The sequence below is a fragment of the Trichosurus vulpecula genome, chromosome 9 (genome assembly GCF_011100635.1).
Source record: "Trichosurus vulpecula isolate mTriVul1 chromosome 9, mTriVul1.pri, whole genome shotgun sequence".
Classification (NCBI taxonomy): domain Eukaryota; kingdom Metazoa; phylum Chordata; class Mammalia; order Diprotodontia; family Phalangeridae; genus Trichosurus; species Trichosurus vulpecula.
In genome coordinates this window covers 149838725-149857134 of record NC_050581.1, presented here as the reverse complement: position 1 = coordinate 149857134, position 18410 = coordinate 149838725, and the positions used below count along the sequence as shown (strand labels likewise).

The 18410-nt window shown below is 41.4% G+C and overlaps 1 protein-coding gene across 1 annotated transcript in view; it reads right to left on the bottom strand.

Annotated features, from left to right (window-relative positions):
* The window catches only part of TMCC1 (transmembrane and coiled-coil domain family 1), a 291947-nt gene extending 275064 nt beyond the window's left edge, over positions 1–16883 (bottom strand). The window contains exon 1 of the mRNA XM_036739243.1: positions 16656–16883. The gene's annotated coding sequence lies outside the window, so the exon portion shown is untranslated. The remainder of the gene's footprint in view (positions 1–16655) is intronic.
* Between the last annotated feature and the right edge of the window lie 1527 nt (positions 16884–18410).

Here is an 18410-nt window from a genome sequence, read left to right as displayed (position 1 = left end):
ATTACAATGTGTCTATTCAAACTACAAAACTGACAAATAAAATTGCTAACATTTAAATATAAGCCCTAAGTCAACAAAGAAATAAAAGAGTCAGCTAATCAAAGATTAAATTCTTAATCCATTAATCCATCTTCCCAATAAGGAAAATACCTGAGACCTTGTTTGTCAAATTTTACCACTCTTCAAATAGCACCACATAAAGCCTTCGCACAAAATCCAACTTCCATGATTAATATAGTTTCACAATTAACTTCCTCATTACTTGTATGCATTTTGTAATTTAAACTCCTCACATCAGTAATAGTTGCAGGGACATTATAACATTGAGCAATTTTCACAATGCAGGAAATAGGTGACAAAAATGCCACAAAATAAAGTCAACAAAGACTTTCACATATGTATTGTGAAACAAAATTTTAAACTATTTAGACCCTCCTCAGAAGACTGCTTATGTATAAAGATAGAGATGGTTCAACATCCAGCCACGGGGTCACCAGTCAAGGCATTTAAGAATACACAGTCTGTTGGGTAAGCTGAACTACCCTCCATCCTTGTTTTAGAAAGTTACAAATGAGCAAATCAATCAACCAGGATTTACTAAATATCTATTGCAATACTAAGCCTGTGGGAAATACAAAAAGAAAAAAAAGCACTAAAAGGTTTCCATCCTTGAAGATCTTATAATCTTTTTGGATATATGATATAAAAATGTCAAAAAATAAAGAAAAAAAAGACTTTTAATAAGAGAGCAAATTATGTTAAAAACTCATCTTTCTAACACCAATGTGCATTCAGTGAAATCTGTATGGCTGTGAATCTTGCAGCATCACAATCACCAAAAAATCAGAGTTAAAGGTAATCCAAAAAGCAGGTGAGAGCTCCATGGTGGCCCTAAGTAGGTGAAAGTATATTTTCTGATGATGATTTACTTGTGCAAAAAAATGAAAACTAAATCATCTAGAAAATGTATGCCCAGAAAAGGCACTAAACCAGCCAAGTAATGAAAGCAATGGATAACTGATGGACAATCCAAGAATTACCTTGACCCTGGGTAAGGGACTTAACTTGTTTGCCTCAGTTTCCCCAACTGTAAAATAGGGACAACAGCACCTACCTCAAATGGTTGTTGTGAGGATCAGATGAGCTCACATTTGTAAAGCTCTTAGCACAGTGCCTGGTACATAGTAGACACTGTATAAATGTTTATTCCCTTCTCCTTTCCCGTGTGGCCCATTAGTACCCACAAAATTTAAAGACTTGGAGGGAGACCTACCAACCTGTAAGATAGATGCTCTTTATGTAAGAACATGGATAAAAATCAGATAGGATGAGATATATCTGGATTGCAATCTGCATCAATGGAAGGGGTACTCACATTGAGATCACAGACCTGATTTAGTAAAAGCGATATTGTATACTCAAAAACTGCAAATTGTACAAGGAGTATTCAATGAAAAGATTAATAATATTAATAAAAATAATAGCTAACATTTATATACAGTGCTTTAAGGCTTGAAAAATACTTTACATGTATTATCTAATTTTATTAATAGTGAGATTAGTCCTTTTTTCTGGGGTCAGAGAGTGGCACAAATAAACCAAGGACTACTATTATATAGTTCTGGAATGTCACATCTCTTGCCTGAGCACTTAAACCAAGCAATTTTTCTTTTCCTATGTACACAACAATTTTTCAAACAAATAAAATTTTAAAATACATAAAGGTCAAAGGCAAGTCTTAGGAAATGTGAAAAAATAACAGGAATAGAAACAGCATCCCCGCCCCATCTCTTTTGGGCGTCTTCAATTCAATGTTTATGAAATGGAAATTAATGTTTTATTAACCTATTCCCTCCTCTAAGCTTCCCAATTTTTACTGAAGGCATCACCATACTTCCAGCAACCCAGGTTTACAACTTTGGAATAATTCTTGATTCTACCCTCTCTACCCCCACATCAACCTCCTTTTCTCCATTCACAAAGCCCTAATTCTTGTTGAGGCCCCCATTACCTCCTGTCTAGACCAAAGGTGATAAACTGGCAGCCCAGGCGCCTACATCACTCCCAAGTGTGGCTGAACCAAGTTAAAATATAATTAGGAAATATTTAAGAAAATAAGTGAAAATATAATAAAACATACATAAGATTACATTTTAAAACTATGTGGCCCACAGGAATCCTTATGTATAGTTTAGTGGCCTGTTTCTATCTGATCTCAACCACTACGATGTGCTTCTAACTGGTCTCCTTCTCTCTAGTATCTCCACTCTTCAATACATTATTCACGTTCCTAAAATGCAGTCAGCCACAATATGGTTCCACCTTGATCTTTACAGCCCCATTTCCTAGTTCTCCCCTCCCACTGAAACATCCCCCCAAAAGATTGCACCTCCTGCCTCCATGCCTTTGCCATGCCTGGAATGCATGTTCACCTCCCGGACAGCACAGGAGCTACCTTCCATAAGAAGTCTTTTCCTTCAGATTTTCTCCAGCAGTTAGGGCTCTCTCCTCCTTGAAATTGTTTTGTATTACCTTGTGTACACCTACTAGGACATGTTCCATCCTTTCCACCCAAGGGAAAACCTAGTTCATTTCTGGTCTTTGTACCCCCCAGGCTATTAAATGTTTGCCTAATTAACTGGATACTGCTCAATTATGAAATCCATCCCTATCAGAACCAGATGAGGGCTGTAAGCTCAGAATTTTTTAAGAAAAGTGGTTCAGACATTTATACTTTGTTTGTTCAGTCATGAGAGTTGAGATGGAAGAACATTAAATTTTTTTCCAACAGTTTCACTGGTTGAGTACAACAGATTTACTTCACCTAGTTTTTAGAGCCCTTAATAAATAAATATGAATAATGATGGGCTTAAGGTACTGAGAAAATATTGCTGTGTTTTCCTTAAGCTTGTGATATAAGAAGAGGAAGGTTTTTTGCTTTCTTTTAGTAAAGAGAAAACAAAGGCAGAGAGTTAAAGTGACTTCCTCTAATACCACACAGAAACTAGAAAAAAAAAAACAGGTCCCTCAACTCTGTTTTAGGATCTATCTAGTCTTGCTACCACACAGACAAGAGTCTCTACCTTAAAATATTCTACTGAGAGCACTGTAAAGGCAAATTGGGGAAGAAAAGTTGGAGTTGTGCACCTTGTTCAAAACATCTGCCTTAAAAGACACTAAGGAGAAATTAGAGAATCCAGACCAATACCTCCCTCCCCATGGAACAGGCTCCACCCAATTTGGTCCCAGAGTAAACAAATTTTATCTAGGAATTAGCGCATAGATAAACCACAAAGCAGAGGAAATAGCAAAGAAGTTGCAGGTTTAAATTACCTCAGAGTTTACAACTTATGCTTGGCCCTTTTTTTTAAAGCAGTACTCAGTCACCATTTCCCCTTATTTACTTTTAACTACATTGTACATGTAATTTGGAGGCTTTCCTGGGCCATGAAAGTGCTCGTCTTCCAACTCTGCAGGACTAAACCTAGATGTCCATTGACAACCATTTTACACATCTCCAAGTGACTGCATTAACTGGGATTTCATATCACCTAAACTCTCAAGACCAAGTGTGCCCATAATGCTTAATTTACAATGCCTTATGGCAGCTAGGTGGTGCAATGGATAGAGCAGAGAACATGGAGTCATTAACGCCTAAATTCAAATCCAGACTCAGACCCTCAGCCTAGCTGTGTAGTCCCAGGTAAGTCACCAAACCTCAACCACCTAACTTTAAGACTAAATTATGAGGATAAAATGAGATTACAGTTGTAAAGTGCCATGTAAACACTAGCTTCTACTACCACTATTACAACCCACTACTACTATCTGTTTTTATTATTACAATGAAAATCAGAACAAGTAGAACATTAATAAATAGCTATAGGCGCAATTCCTCACCAGCAAGAAAACTTCTTTGATAAACCAAATTAAATTAAAAAGTTACTCGATAGCAACTTCTGGCAAAATGACTGATGGGGTGGCACAGCTCCCCTTCACCTACTTAAAACAGCAAGAAATGTGCCACCTGGGGCCAGACTGCTCCCTGTCTGGATCCTTTGCCGATCCTCCTCCAGATCACCCCTCTGTAACCACAGGTATCCCTCAGGGGTCTATCCTGGGCCCCCTTCTCTTCTCCCTTTATACTACCTCACTTGTTGATCTCATCAGCTCCCCTGCATTTAATTCTCATCTCTGCGCTGGGGGGTGTGTGTGTGTGTGTGTGTGTGTGTGTGTGTGTGTGTGTGTGTGTTCGCGCACCAGGGAATTTCAATAAGACAAATTAGCAAAAGGTCACATTTCTACAGGCCATCCTCATCTGAACCCAGTGTTTACCTGTTCTTTGGCCACTACATAGTCTCTCCGAGTCCTAATTCAAAAGCAATTCCCGTAGCCTTGCTCAACCTTCAGTGAGTAAAAGTTTGTGAATTCTCCCAGACCTAAGGATGTGGATGTGGGCAGGTGAGAACAGGATGACTTGGGATGAGAAAGGAGCACAGCTGTGTTGGACATGCAATTTGCAACAGAAGGAATGTGGAGCTAAATTCCAGCAAGATCACTGAGTAAGTGGCTGTGAATATGCCCAACTTTCCTCCAAAATCTCAAAGCAGCAAGAAATGCACCAAAGAATAAGAATACAACAAAATACAGCCAGGAGGGGACATGTAAGAACTCATCACAGAAAAGGCAACACAGAAAAACAAATGTATTCTCCAAAAAGAGTGATAAGTAAACAAGAAATCCAATGCAACGAATGGCTATTATGCAGAGAAAGAAACCAAAGGCAAAATCCTTAGTAAAAGGGAAAGCATGACTGCTGTGATGCTCCAACAAGAAATGACAGAGGAAAATTCAAAGGGTCCAGAACAACAAAAGAATTAACAGAAGGAAGGAGAATGAAATAAGCACAAAACAGTCTCAAAGAAATGAAAGCATTCAGAGGACTGAGAACCTGCTCTCAGTCTGTCCAGGCCTTTGTGCTTTATGTTTTTCTGGTATCGAAGTAGATGACAGATTTCACTGTCATCTCCACTCTGTCATCTGTTTCATTTTGCTCATGAGGATAATACATATTCACATTTACTGCTATAATTAAGTTTGTGTTTTCCTCTATTAAGTAATTTTTTTCCCTCATCTTTTAAATTGTTACAAGGTTTCGGCAATCTGGTTTATCACACTTACCTAAAAAAGGTTAATGGTAGCTTCAGAACTAAAAAATGCAAGTGTGGTTAAAATCAAGAGAACTAGATGAGAAGAGCACATGAGATCATGATTGATCAAACAAACAGATGCTGAAAGCAGCTCAACTCATCTGGCCCCAGCTTCCCCCTTCATGGCTCTAATGTGTTCTGGATTTCATAAACTCGATGTTGTACAAACATTTTCAACTCAGTATGTCCAAAAACAGAACTAATTTTTTTTTGGTAAGACTTAACATTGAGGTTATGAATGTGGGTAGTTGGGAGAATGGTGGTACCCTTAACAAAATACAGAAGCTCAGAAGACAGATGGCTTTTAGATAAAAGAGAAAGGTAACTCGGGTTTGGGGGATATGTTGAGTCTGATAAGCTTATAGAGCATCCGGGGGAAATGACCATTAGTTTGAGACTGGAACTCAAGAGGAGTTCTATAGAGATCTTTAAATCACCTCCACAGAAATGATAATTAAACTCCTACAAAATTATGAGATCACCAAATAAAAATATAGAGAAAGAAGAGAGACCTATACAAAGCCTTAGGGTACAATTACAGCTGGGGAGGGAGATATGTATGGAAACCTAACGGAGACTAATTAAAAAGACTATTCAGAAAGAGGGGATAGCCCGTGTCAAATGCTATTAGGAAGAGGATTGAGAAAAGTGCATCAGATTTAGCAAATGGGAGATCCTTGGTAATTTTTGGAAAGAAGAGGTTCAGTTCAGTGATCAGATTAGAAGCCAGACTGCAAAGGGATGAGAAGTGAGTGAGCAGAGTGGGAGTGGAGGCCAACAAGTATAGACAACTTTTTCTAAGTTATGCTGAGAAAGGGAGAAAAAGATTTAGGACAGTAGCTTCTGAGTACAACAGTTAATTGAGGCTTTTTTTGAGGATGCAGCAGACAGGGGTGTGTTTTAAAAAAAAAAAAAAAACAAGGAAAAGACCAATAGATAGGGAGAAACCAAGGGGACGGAGTGGTAGTAGGAGGAACAATCAACAATAGAGGATGAGGTTAAGGATATATGTAGAAAAGGGCCACCTTTTCAGCTGAGCTTCAGGTAAAGGAGTAGAGAATGGAGGATGATACCAAGAGGCTGTAAGCTACATAGAAGTGAAGAGAGAACTCACATCAAATGGCCTTGGTTTTCATGTTACAGTGTATGACAACACCCTCAGCTCTAGGGAAAGAAAGAAGGAGTGGTGTGGGAGACTTGAGGAAAGAACTGGTTTGGAAAAGCTGGGGTAGAAAGTAAAGAAGAAATCAATTAGGGAGAAGTAAAAGGACTGTCTTGCTGCAGTGATTTCCCAGTTGAGATTAGATAAGGTAAATGTATAGTGGGTGCTATCAGCACAGGCAGGCAGGTGCTGCCCAGGTTTCTTCTTCCATCTCCGTTCAGTAGCACATGAGTAGCATCAGAGGAGTTGAATGGTGGAGTGGGACAGGGTAGGAGCAGAGGACAGAGGAAAGGGGAGATAAGATCCCTGGGTCTTTCAGCTGAGGAAACTAAGCCTGGAAAGCTTAAGTGATTTGCCAAAGATCACAGAGCTGTGATTCAAACAGATTCTCTAACTATAAAGCTCCAGACTCTCTACTTTCTTGTCAACTACAGAATCCTTTTCCTAACAGTTTTTTTTTCCTTGGGCTGTTGTATATGTTTCTAGAACTTGGTTATCTTATCTGTTGTGTTCTATTTCTTTAACCAATACTAAACAATTTTGAAAATTACAGATTTGTGATATAATCTGAAATCTGGTTATGTCTCCTTCATTCCTACTTCATTACTTCCCTTGGAATTTTATCATTTATTCCTTTAAATAAATTTTGTTACTGTTTTGTCCATTTCTATAAAGCAACTTTATTATAAATGGTATATAATTAAAGCTATAGATGAATTGTGGTAGTATTATTTTTGTTAGATTGATGTGGAATGGCCATAAAGAGTGATTATCTTTCCAGTTAATTTAGGTTTTTGTTTATATCTGCTGAAGCTGTTTTTTGAGGATGGGGCAAACATGGGTGTGTCTTAAGGAAGCAAGGAAAATGTTATACCTGGATTTATGTAAATCTTGTATGTGCCATCAATCAACAGCTGTCAGTCAAAGGGCATCTATTATGTGCTCAGCTATGTGCCAGGAACTATGCTGAGTACAGGCAAAAAAAAAAAAAGGCAGAAACACTTTCCTTGCTCTCAAAGAGCTTACATTCTAAACAGGGAAGATGACATTAATGTCCTATGTGCTAGGCCCTGGGGACGCAAGTATTAAAAAAGAAACAATCCTTAATCCCAACAAGCTCACATTCTAATAAAGAAGACAAGTACATGTAAATACATACCAAAAGGGAAGACCTGGGCTGCATGTAAAAGAAAAGAGTTCTGACACTTAAGGGGAAAGTGCACTCCAGGCATGGGGAATGGTCAGTAAAAAGACAAAGAGCTGAGAGATGGAGTGTTATCTATGTGAGGCACAGAGAGGAGGTCAGTTTGGCTGTACTTCAGAGTCTGAGAGGAAAAGTAATGTCCAACAAGGCTGAAAAGATAGGTTGGAGCCAGGTAGTTGTAACCAGAGTGACCTTTGTTTTCTTTGAGTGACTCAGCTTACCTCATTGAGCCTCGCTGGGCGCTGGGGGCTTCTCTCCCGGGGGCAGGAAGCCCAGAAACCATGCCAGGAAGAAGAGAACTTTCTGTATGATGAGTCATGGGGCTGGCTGAGGGGAGGTGTTGACTCCAGAGCCACGCCCTATTGGGTGTTAACCTAGTCTACACTAGGGAGAGAGGCCAACTCAAGAACCAATCGGCCCTGGTCATTCAGGCGGCACTTGATGATGTCAAAAACTCTGTAAGAGGGGAGAGGACAGCTTGAAGAGCGCTCTTTCCTTTTCCGGTTGGCGTGGGAGCAGTGGGGAGCGTGACTCTGGGCCAGCCCTCGCTCTTGGGCTGAGCCCAGATGTTGGTAACTATGAATTGTATTGGGTCTGTCTGTTGATATTTGTAATTTGTTTGTATTTAGTTCTGAAGTTCAGGGTGGTGGTTTTGTTTTTCCCCCCCAAACTAAATGAATGTTCTGAACTTCAGGGTACTGGCTGTTTGTTCCCCTGAACTGTAATCTGTATTTGGCCTGTCTGTTGATGCTTGCCTGTATGCTCCCCTGAACTAACTGAATGCTGGCCGTTTTTTCCCCTGAACTAAATGAATGTTGTCTGTATGCTAACTGAATGCTGGATTAAAGTAAGCTGGTCAACCCCTTCACCATGCTTTCCTTGTTTAAGCAGATAAAAAGAACCTGTGCTTTTCTGACGTGCCGGCAGCCTCCTAGGTACTGGCTGTGGGGGGATCTTACGCCCCCACAGGAGCTGCTAGCCGGATTGTTAAAACAGTAGTAAAGGGATTTTAAAATTAAACAGTTTGTATTTTAGATTGAAGTTATCACATAAGCATATTTGCACCTAGGAAAAATTACTTTGGCAACAGTGTGTAAAATGGAGTGTGCAAAGGCTAGAGCCATGAAATCAATTGGTAGGCTACTGCAAAAATCTAGCAAGAGATGATGAGAACTTAAGCAGTCTGAATAGACAGAAGGGGTTAGATGCAAGAGATGGAGATAGAAAGAGGTAAGACTTGAAAACTAAATGGATATAAGGTGAGGAAAAAGTAGGTTAACTCAAAAATATTTCATGCATTTTGCAGTTTTTAAAATATAAACATTACAAACTAACACTGAACATCACTACAATAATTAAACTTCCTCTGTAACTATTCACATTTAAATGAGAGAGTTAAAACATTTATTAGGCATTTATTACTATGTGCCAGGTAACACACAAAGCTCTAGAGATCGAAATAAAAGCAAGTGAGACTTTCTTGCTCTAGATGAGATTTCAAAAAAGAGGAGATAGAAGGAAGGTGAGAGGGATAATGCAGTGTGGAGATGATCGGGAAATAGAGTAAAAGCCTAGTTCCTGCCAAATTAAAGTAAAAGCCCAATTATTAGCACTGGTAACTGAGGGGTAGAGTCCAAGGTTAGGATGGAAAGGAAGGTGGGGGAGGAGGGGTTGAAAAAGATGAGGATGATTGTTCATGTGTAGGGGCACGTTGATCTTAACACACAAATAAACTAGACTTTATGAATTTCTGAGGACTGGGGTCAAGAGGCAACACAGAAAAAACAAGGACTGCATCAAGAGCCAAGAACAAACCAAACCCAGAGGAAAAGCAGCTTCAGGATTCTACCAGAAGCCCACGTAAACTACACTAGTTCCAATGTGAACATCTTGAGTGAGCCACCTCCTATGCCGTAGGTGCTCTCAGCTGGAGCACACTTTCCCCAACGTACATGTATGTTTGTATGTATGTATGTATGTAAGCATGCCCCGGAGAGAATTCACAAGTTATTTATATTACTCCATATCATAACCGTTGTCCAATTCAACAAGTAAGTCAGTGACCACAAAGGGAATTAAACATTGACATTCTGCTCACCAGACCCCACCCTGGACACAAGATCCAGCTCTCATAATAGCAATTCCCATTCTGGACCTTTGAAGCTGGAACATAAAGACGGAATTCTGACACAGTCTCACAGTTCAGGTTGATGTGTTTGTGTAAAATGTTGATAAAAAAGAGAACACTCTAAATAGCAAAGCAAATCTTTCAAGAGTTCCTTTCAAAACTCAAAAAGTCATCAGAGTGTCTTGATAGAGTCATTTTTTTTTAGCCAATTGTGGACTCTTTAATTTTAAAAAAATCTTTGGGTCCCAAAATGACAGTTTAGAATTTAGAATTTGTTTTTTGTTACCAATCATTTCATTTTCTCTTCCCCAGTTTGGCCAAGAATAGTAGGCAATAATTTAGTTTTTTGTTCTTATCTAGTCATTATATGTAGTGAGAGAGAGAGAGACAGAGAGAGAACAGTAATAAAATGCACTGGAGATGACACAACTGCAGAATCTTAGGGCAGAACACAACTTTGGAGGTCTTCTAATCCAGCTTCCCTCCCAATGTGGGACTCATCTATGTGACAGCCATAACAACTTGTGCTCAAATACTTCCAAGGCTAATGCTCACTACTCTGTACAGTGGCACATTCCACCACCAGACAGTCCATTTCAGTGGCTCTCTGATCTCGTCAATGGGGACACTCCCTCCCAGAGCAACTCTTCTCCATGCCTTCCCATAAATCTTCCACAAAAGGGCATATACAGTGTGTACAGAGACTTCTTATCTTTCTCCTGATATTGCCCGACCTATCCACGAAGGTCAGCCTTCTTAATACATGATGGGCTCCCCTTATTTTCTGATGGTACATTTCTCCACTTGATCTCTCCTCATCCATCTCTCTGATGACATCCTTTATGGTCCATTTCATGCCTGAGGAAACTGAGGCTCAGAGAGGCTCCGGGACTTGTGAACCATCACAAGCTGGTGAGTGTCCAAGCCAGGCCTCCTAACTCCAAATCTTGGGTTCTTCTGACCACCCTCTTCCTTCTCACAATAGATTTAGAGTCAGAACTGGGCTCAAGGCCTGGCTCCTCCACTAATGAGCAGTTTGACCTTGTGTCACCTCCTCATTTCTCTGGGTTCCATGTTTTTCATTTATACAATGCAAGGAATGCACCGAGATGTCTCTAAGGTCCCTTCAGGCGCAAACAGTCACTGATTCTATGCAAACTAAGATGAGGCACTCTCCATCTTCAGGCTTTGGTCTTGATGCAGCACACAGAAAGTGAAGTTGCACTCTTCCTGCTATGAAGTCCTCCCATGGTCATGGGCGCTACAGACAAGCTGCTGATGGCAATGCTGCTTCTCTAGAAAGGGAGAAGGCAGCTCTGAGATATTAGAATTAGGCAGAGATAAATGATTAGGTCACCCCTTTGTCCTCACTGATGAAGGAGATTACCATGGATGCATTCTATCTTCTTAGTAAAGTAGGACACGCTTCTGTGGAAAGGGAAAGATGACAGAGTACTGCAGAAGGCTAGAGCAGCAAGAGAAGATTTGGAAATGCTGCTGGGTAGAGAGCTAAAGGGAATAAGAACAAAAGGATTTCTGTGCAGCACTGAGAGCCCAGTTGGAATCAGAGATATATAGTGGTCCAGTCAGCCTGGATAGGTAACTTTCTCCAGCAGAGCCCAGAAGCACATAAGAAGGAGAGGAGGATGGAAGCAGCTAACAGCCTAAGACTGCAAAAGAAAGAAAAGTAAAACCTGCTAGCACAAGGCCTGAGAAAGCAAGGGGTATCTGAGCAACTGACAGGTCTTGGTGAAGACAAAGAACAGATTGCAGAGGCCAGAGGGAGCGATGGCAGGATTAGAGCAGGGGTCTAAAGGAGCATTTTGGGGCTCTGGAGCCAGGACCCCACCAGCATGGCACTGCTGACCCGTCCCACCTCCCCACCCTTGCGGTTCACACTCCACTTTGCACAACGAGCTGGAAGATGCTCTCTCACTCGGCTGGGTACCACTCATCAGCTAACACCCTCCTGTCCTGTGTGTGTGTGGCCTAAAAAGTCTGGAAGATGCTGAAGAGTCCCACTGCATGACACGACGAGGGAGAGAAATGTAACCATCACCTATCTGCTTTTCTAGACCACTTAGTTCTTAAGCTGTGCTGGTAAAATTCTGAATTTTATAAAATGTGAAAATCTAAACTCCATAATAATCATAGTTAGCTCTTAGAAAGAACTTTAAGGTTTGCAAAGTGCTTGCAAATATTCTCTCATTTGGGAGGTGGGTCATAGTATGTTCCCCATTTTTAAGATAAGGAAAGTGACTTGCTCAGGGTCACACAATATTAGAACTGTACAGCCTAAAGCCTACATTCTTACAGTAAGACACAGATATAGGCGTGTAGGTGCATGTGTGTGTGTGTAAAATCAACAAGTATTCATTAAGAACTTACTATGTGCTAGACACTGGGGATACAAGTACAAAGAATGAACCAATCTCCACGGGGAAGGAACTGACATTCTAAAGGAGAAGACAAGTACACGTAAAGATACTGACATCATAAACAGAAAGTACAGGAATACAAAAATGTGAAAAATACTTAAAAATACAAGGTAGTTTGAGGAACCAAGAAAAACTTCATGTAGGAGATGTAGCTTTCACTATAAAGGAAGAAGGGGCTCCATGAGTGACAGGTAAGGAGGGAGGGACTCCCAGGCAAGGGCAAGGAGGCAGGAGCTGGAGTGTCCCATGTGAGGAACCAAAAAAAGGTTAATGTGACTAGACCACTGAGTGTGGAAGGAGAAATAATGTTCAGGGAAGCTGGAAAGGTAAGTTGGGTCCAAACTCCACAAGCCGTAAGAAGCCCCGGAGCTTAGTGACAAGGGGACCAGTCCCACAGGCACCGGTGCTTGAGGAAAGTGATACCGGCAGCAATGCACAGGATGGACTCGACATCAGGAGGCTACTGCAATAACCCAGGGCCCGAACAGTCAGTATGAGAGCCAACAGAAGGGGTAAGAGGCAAAAGACGGTGTGTGCGTAAAAATGGAAAGATCTGGTACCTGACTGGGGTTGTGCCATGAGGGGGAGTGAGGGCAACATAATGCTGAGGTTACAAACAACGGAGCCCGGAAAGATGGCAGTGCCTTCGAGAGAAACAGGAAATGGAGGGGGGAGGGGGGAGTGGAGTACAATGAGCGCAATTTTAGACAAGCTGAGCTCAGGTTGTCTCTGGGACATCAAGTTTGAGATGTCCCAACATGCAAATGGAGATGCAGGGAAAAAGAAGACCTGCATATGTAGATCTAGGAGTCATCCGAGAGAGGTTGTGGTTTAATGGAGGAGGAGAGTTGATGAGTTTACCAAGTGAGAAACAGTACGGACGGAGAGAATAGGGATCTGGGACAGAATCTGAGGAACACCTATATTTTGGGGGCACAATATGGATGATCCAGCAAAGCACACTCGTCCTGATCAGCCAGAGAGAGAACAAGGAGAGATTCACGTAGAGAGTCCAGGAGGACGCAGTGGTCAACCTTGTCAAATGTAACAGGTTGGTCAAGAAGGAGTAAGACTGAGAAAAGACCATCAGATTCCATGTATTTTCACTTAATATACAAATTCACAAAACATCTTCTAAGAAAGTAAATAATACATTAAAACCTAGATTAAGTGATCTCTGCCAAAGCTGAGATGGCAATTCTCCATTGGTTTTTTGATGTCGTAGAAGGTACAGTAAATCAGGAATCAGAAGACAGTAGATTGACTTACGACACTCGACGTAAAGAATAATCTTAAGCCAATCACTCTAACTCTCTGTGACTCAGTGTCTGTGGAGAAACAGTAAAAGCCTGTGCTATTCTGACTGTGGTAGGAATACTTCTACATCTCTGCCCACAGATCTCCTCTAGCCTTCTGTCTTTAAAATGTTGCATAAAATCACCACCCAAAGGCAGCCAAGCAAAATGCCCTCCCCCTGCCATTCAGTCCACAAACACATGAAGATTATCATCCATAATATAAGAAAGGGTAGAATGCTGGTGTCCCTTAGAACACCCTAAATCAGTAGTGCGGGCAGTGAGGGATGGAGGAAATCGGCTTCTCAGATTTAGCCAAATCAAGTTATAAGCTATCACAAAATTTAACAGATGAAGGGGGGAGCTATTAGGTTAATGTGATAAACATCTATGTGACAACGATGTGACCTTTTACAAGTTTTCTTAATTGTATAAGTTTAGTGGCTTCTGGATAGATCCTTTTTGTTTTGGGAAAGTGGGCAAAGCATAGCTTGCTACAAGTGATTTTTCTTTTTTCTGGGGACCAGAACCGAAATGCCACCGGCACAGGGACTCTCAGGGTGGAAATCTCTTGTAATACAGATCAGTATCTACTCTGAGAAAACTGCCTATACCACCTATTTAACTGAGTGATGACAGTATGGTGAATAGCAAGTAATGAGGCCTGGATACCATCATCTCTCTGGGCTTGTTTCCTTATATGTAAAATTAGGTGGTCAGAAAAGATGATCTACCAGGAAGAGCTCTTCTGGCTCTGATGGTCCACAATCTAGTATGGGTAAGTTAAATGTACAGTCAGTCAACAGGCATTTTTTAAGTGATTACTATGTGCCAGGTACTATGCTAAGCTGTGACCACAGCTATATTTTATTTGGACTTACATTTTGAGTGAAAGCAAAAGGCAGTCATCAATTCACCACTAAGCTGCTATTCTCACAGTTTCAAACTTAATATAAACTAGAAAACAGAAAAAATTTAATTCAACTGAACATTATCAAATGTCTACTATATGGAAGGCACCATGCTAGATGGTAGCAAAAAAGCATCTGACTAATGTAACCTTGCATGCTGGATTACACTGTAAAATCCAAGAACAGAAAAAGGAGTACAAAAAATCTTCCCAACTTTCCTTTGTACTCTAACTCTTCTCTTTACAATCTGGTCCTGTTAGCTGTTTGTTCAGCAAGCTTTTCTGCATTGCTCAAAATTCTCTAACTATCGGAAAAGGGATTTTGCTTCTGCCTATTTCACAAGAGGCCACCCTGAATAAAACTAGCTGAGACCCTCACACTAAAAAGCAGTACCCATGAGCTGCTGGGCATTCAATCAGGACTACAAAAAAGTTTTCCTACTGTCAAATATTGGTGCCTACTGGATCTATCAGTCTCCACCCTGTCAACATCCAAATTTTGTTCGAAGCTTATCTAGAAAAGGTACCACAAAACAGATCATTCAGTCCAAGGAAGGGACAACTGCTTGCCATTTTACTCAGTAATAAAAGAGGTATCAAACCCACATGGCCCTCAACACTCAGGAATGCACCCAAACCAGATTAAAATGTAACTGGCAAATATGTAATAAAATAAAGATACAACAGAAAATTACATCTTAAAACTAACATAGCAGAAATCCCAACGTACAGATTATTGGCTCCTGTTTCTATGTAAGTTTGGCATCACTGCTCCAAGTCTCATCCTAAGTGAGTGAACTTGGACAGCTGGCCCTGCTTCCGAGGCCAGAGCTCCCTCCACTACACCTCGAGGCCTCTACATTCTCTATCAGGAGCACAATACTTTATGCTTTTCAAAATTATTTTACTTCCATCGTCCCATTTGGTCCCCCCAGCTCTAGAAGACAGGTAGGATAGGTATTAGGAACAATGCTTTACAGCTGAAAAAACAGAGCCACTTGTCCGAAGCCACAGATCGATGGCAGTGCCAAGTCCAAATTTCATTCAGAGCTCTCCTAGAACTCAATTTAACTGAGCCAACATTTATCGTGCCCCTAGCAGATACCTAGAGCACTAGGTGAGTGCTGAGGGGAACCCAGCTAAGTAAGACAGACTCTCTGACCTAATAAACGACACTTAAACCTTATAGTTTGCACACATACATGCAAGGTAATCAAAGGTATCCTCCATTAGAGTCCTACCCAACACTTCATTAAAGTGGAAGAAACACTAGGTTTCTGAAGGTTACATCAGCAGAATACAAGTCTAGCATGTCTGGCCAAGCTAAAAAGGCTTCCAGCCTCTCTACCATCCAAGGGCTGGGCTAAGAAGTGGCACCTTAGCAGCAAGTAAGTTCCCAGGAAACCTAGGTTTTGAGTTATTGCACTTTATGAAACCATATATGCCTTGGAGGGGACTGCGATCTGCACTGGTAGGAGTACCAACTTTGTTTTAAAAAACACAGATTTTTTAAAAACTATTCCAGAAAAATAAAAGTAGAGTACAAACGTGTGAGAAACATAAATAAAGTGCTATGAGAATTTTTAGGAGGAAGGAATCACTTCTGACTAGAGGGAGCAAACAGAATGTAAGGAGGAGGCAGCACATGAGCCTCCAAAGACAGAGGATTTCTACTTGCACTAACATAGGAGAAGGACACTCCATACACCATTCTGTCTTGTATAAGAAATCCTGTACAAAAATATGGTCATCTGCGTTTCTGAGGGTCCTAAACTTCTCTGACAAACTATCCCATTTTTCCAAAGATTGGAAATGACAAAAATCCCTTAAATCAAAATCACAAAACTGAGTCAGAGCCTTCTTTTCTGCCCTCAGTAATCAAACTCCAAGCTGCTTCCTAGCTTTTCTAAATTATAGAATATGTTGTCTATCCGCACACTGCTCCCTCCCACCCCACGCACACATGCAGATGCATGCTCTCTGTCTCTGTCTCTCTCCCCTACCCCACCCCCATAAGTAGTGGGGAAAGTGCAGAGAGGTTGACAGCTTTAGGAGCAGCAGGTTAAAGCAGTTGGTCATTATGTATCACTTCAAGAAACAGGCTGCTAAGCCTTTCCCATTCTTTGTGTGTGTTGCAATGGGGTTTTGGTCAAACCATGACAGTCACAAAAAGGAAGTGCATTGAGAAAAGGGGAGCTTTGGCTTCATTCAACGTTTCTACCCTGGAGTGTGGATGCGGTATCATACTACTGTATCCTTCTGAGAGCACAAGTTGATGCCATCTCATAACAAGATAAAACAAACATACCTCCTCACAAGGCCAGCAAGAGATTTTCCTTCTTTGCATAGATGGAGGTGTAGGTGAAATCCAGAAAATCTTGTGAAAAAAGTTCTTTTTAAAAAGGTATAGACATACAAGCTCCATAAGAAAGTGACCCCATGTGCGAGGACAGAGCACTGCGTCTTCTAAGTCCTTGGGACTGAGTGCAGATGTTCACCAGGAGTGCCTGCTTCTGGAGGAAGCTAGAACTGGGAGTATCCTCCCAAGGGAAACCTGGAACCTGCTGGAACAAAGGAGTGAGAGAAGGAAAACAGAAACACTACTGAGTGTACAGAACTGACCATCTCACTCATCAGATAAACCCTCTTTGAATACTGGTCAGGGAATGGGGTTGGACGGGGGAAAATCTGTTCTTTACACCATATGATTCAGGTATAAAATTATGATAAAGAAGGCTGTATCAGAACGTGATAACAACAGAACCAATCTGGGAAACAGACCAGACAGCCTACTTGCTGTAGAATTATTGATAAAAGTCATCTGAACTTGAAGAAATAACATAAAAACATACGCAGAAAAGCAAGTAGTTCTAAAAAAACTAAAGCTAATGTAGAAACTGAAGAAAAACAAAACAAAGCCAATTACCTTGACAAGCAGGGCGGTTCTGTGTGCCCCAGTCAGACATCTCACTAAGGGTCTGTCACGTTTTGGCAATGATTCAGAACGCAGCACTTGCACACATCTGACTTATCACCAGATTCTACCCACCTACAGCTGAGAGTAGTATGCAATATGAGACAAAGCCCCATATAAATACTGAAGTTACCTCAGGCCCATCTGCATTATTTAGATAAAACAATATTACAAATACCACGGGGCACCTTCACAGTGCGCCATTTTTAGCGAGGTCACCAAGCAAGGAGCAGTCATCTATTTCACCCCCTCTATTTAAGGGGCCCAGAAAAGGGAAATGAATTGCCCAAGGTCACCCAGAGTTAGCTGCAGAAACAGGACCAGCCTACTGTCCCTGATCACAAAAGAAGGGAGTGTAAGAGCGGCAAAAGGAGCAACACACTTGGAGTCAGGAGATACCCAGGTTCAATTTCTCTCTGCCTCTTACTAGCTGTGTGACCACAGGCAAGCCCCTCACCCTTGTTTAGCCAGAGTTTTCCGATCCATAACGTGGGCATAATGCTGCTTGTGGTCCCCATCTCCTGTGTTCTCGAGACATTCCTCTAAGATAAGACAGGGAGATAAGACAAAAGTAAGGGAATCTATCCACTCCCCCCCCCCCCAGTAAGTCAGTGATGAAGACAGGACTACAATGAAAGCTTCTCAGCCCCCCAGGCCAGGCAGCTCATACATCCTGAGTGTGCACAGAGCACTTTTGGGGGTTTCATGAAAGGAAGTATAATCATAGCCAAGGTATAACTTGTGTTAGCTCCACCAAATCCAGACTCGATCCAAAAGACTTCCCAATGCACTCCCTAGGGAGCCAGGATGGCGCAAGAAGAAATGGCAGAAAGGCTGCATAGCCTCCAAATGCCTGAGAAACAAACCCTCCTCACTGAGGGTCACACAGCTGAGAAGCAGAGGCAAGGTGTGAACTCATGGCTTTAGCAAAGACGTCACGTGAGGTCATGATGTGTCTCAAAGCCTACAATCCCTGGTATCTCCAAGCAGTCTCCTATTCAAGTACTAACTAGGCTGGAACCTGCTTAACTTGCATGGGATCAGGCACTTTCAGGGCAGGTGGGGCCTCAGTGTCTTCACTGGTAAAAT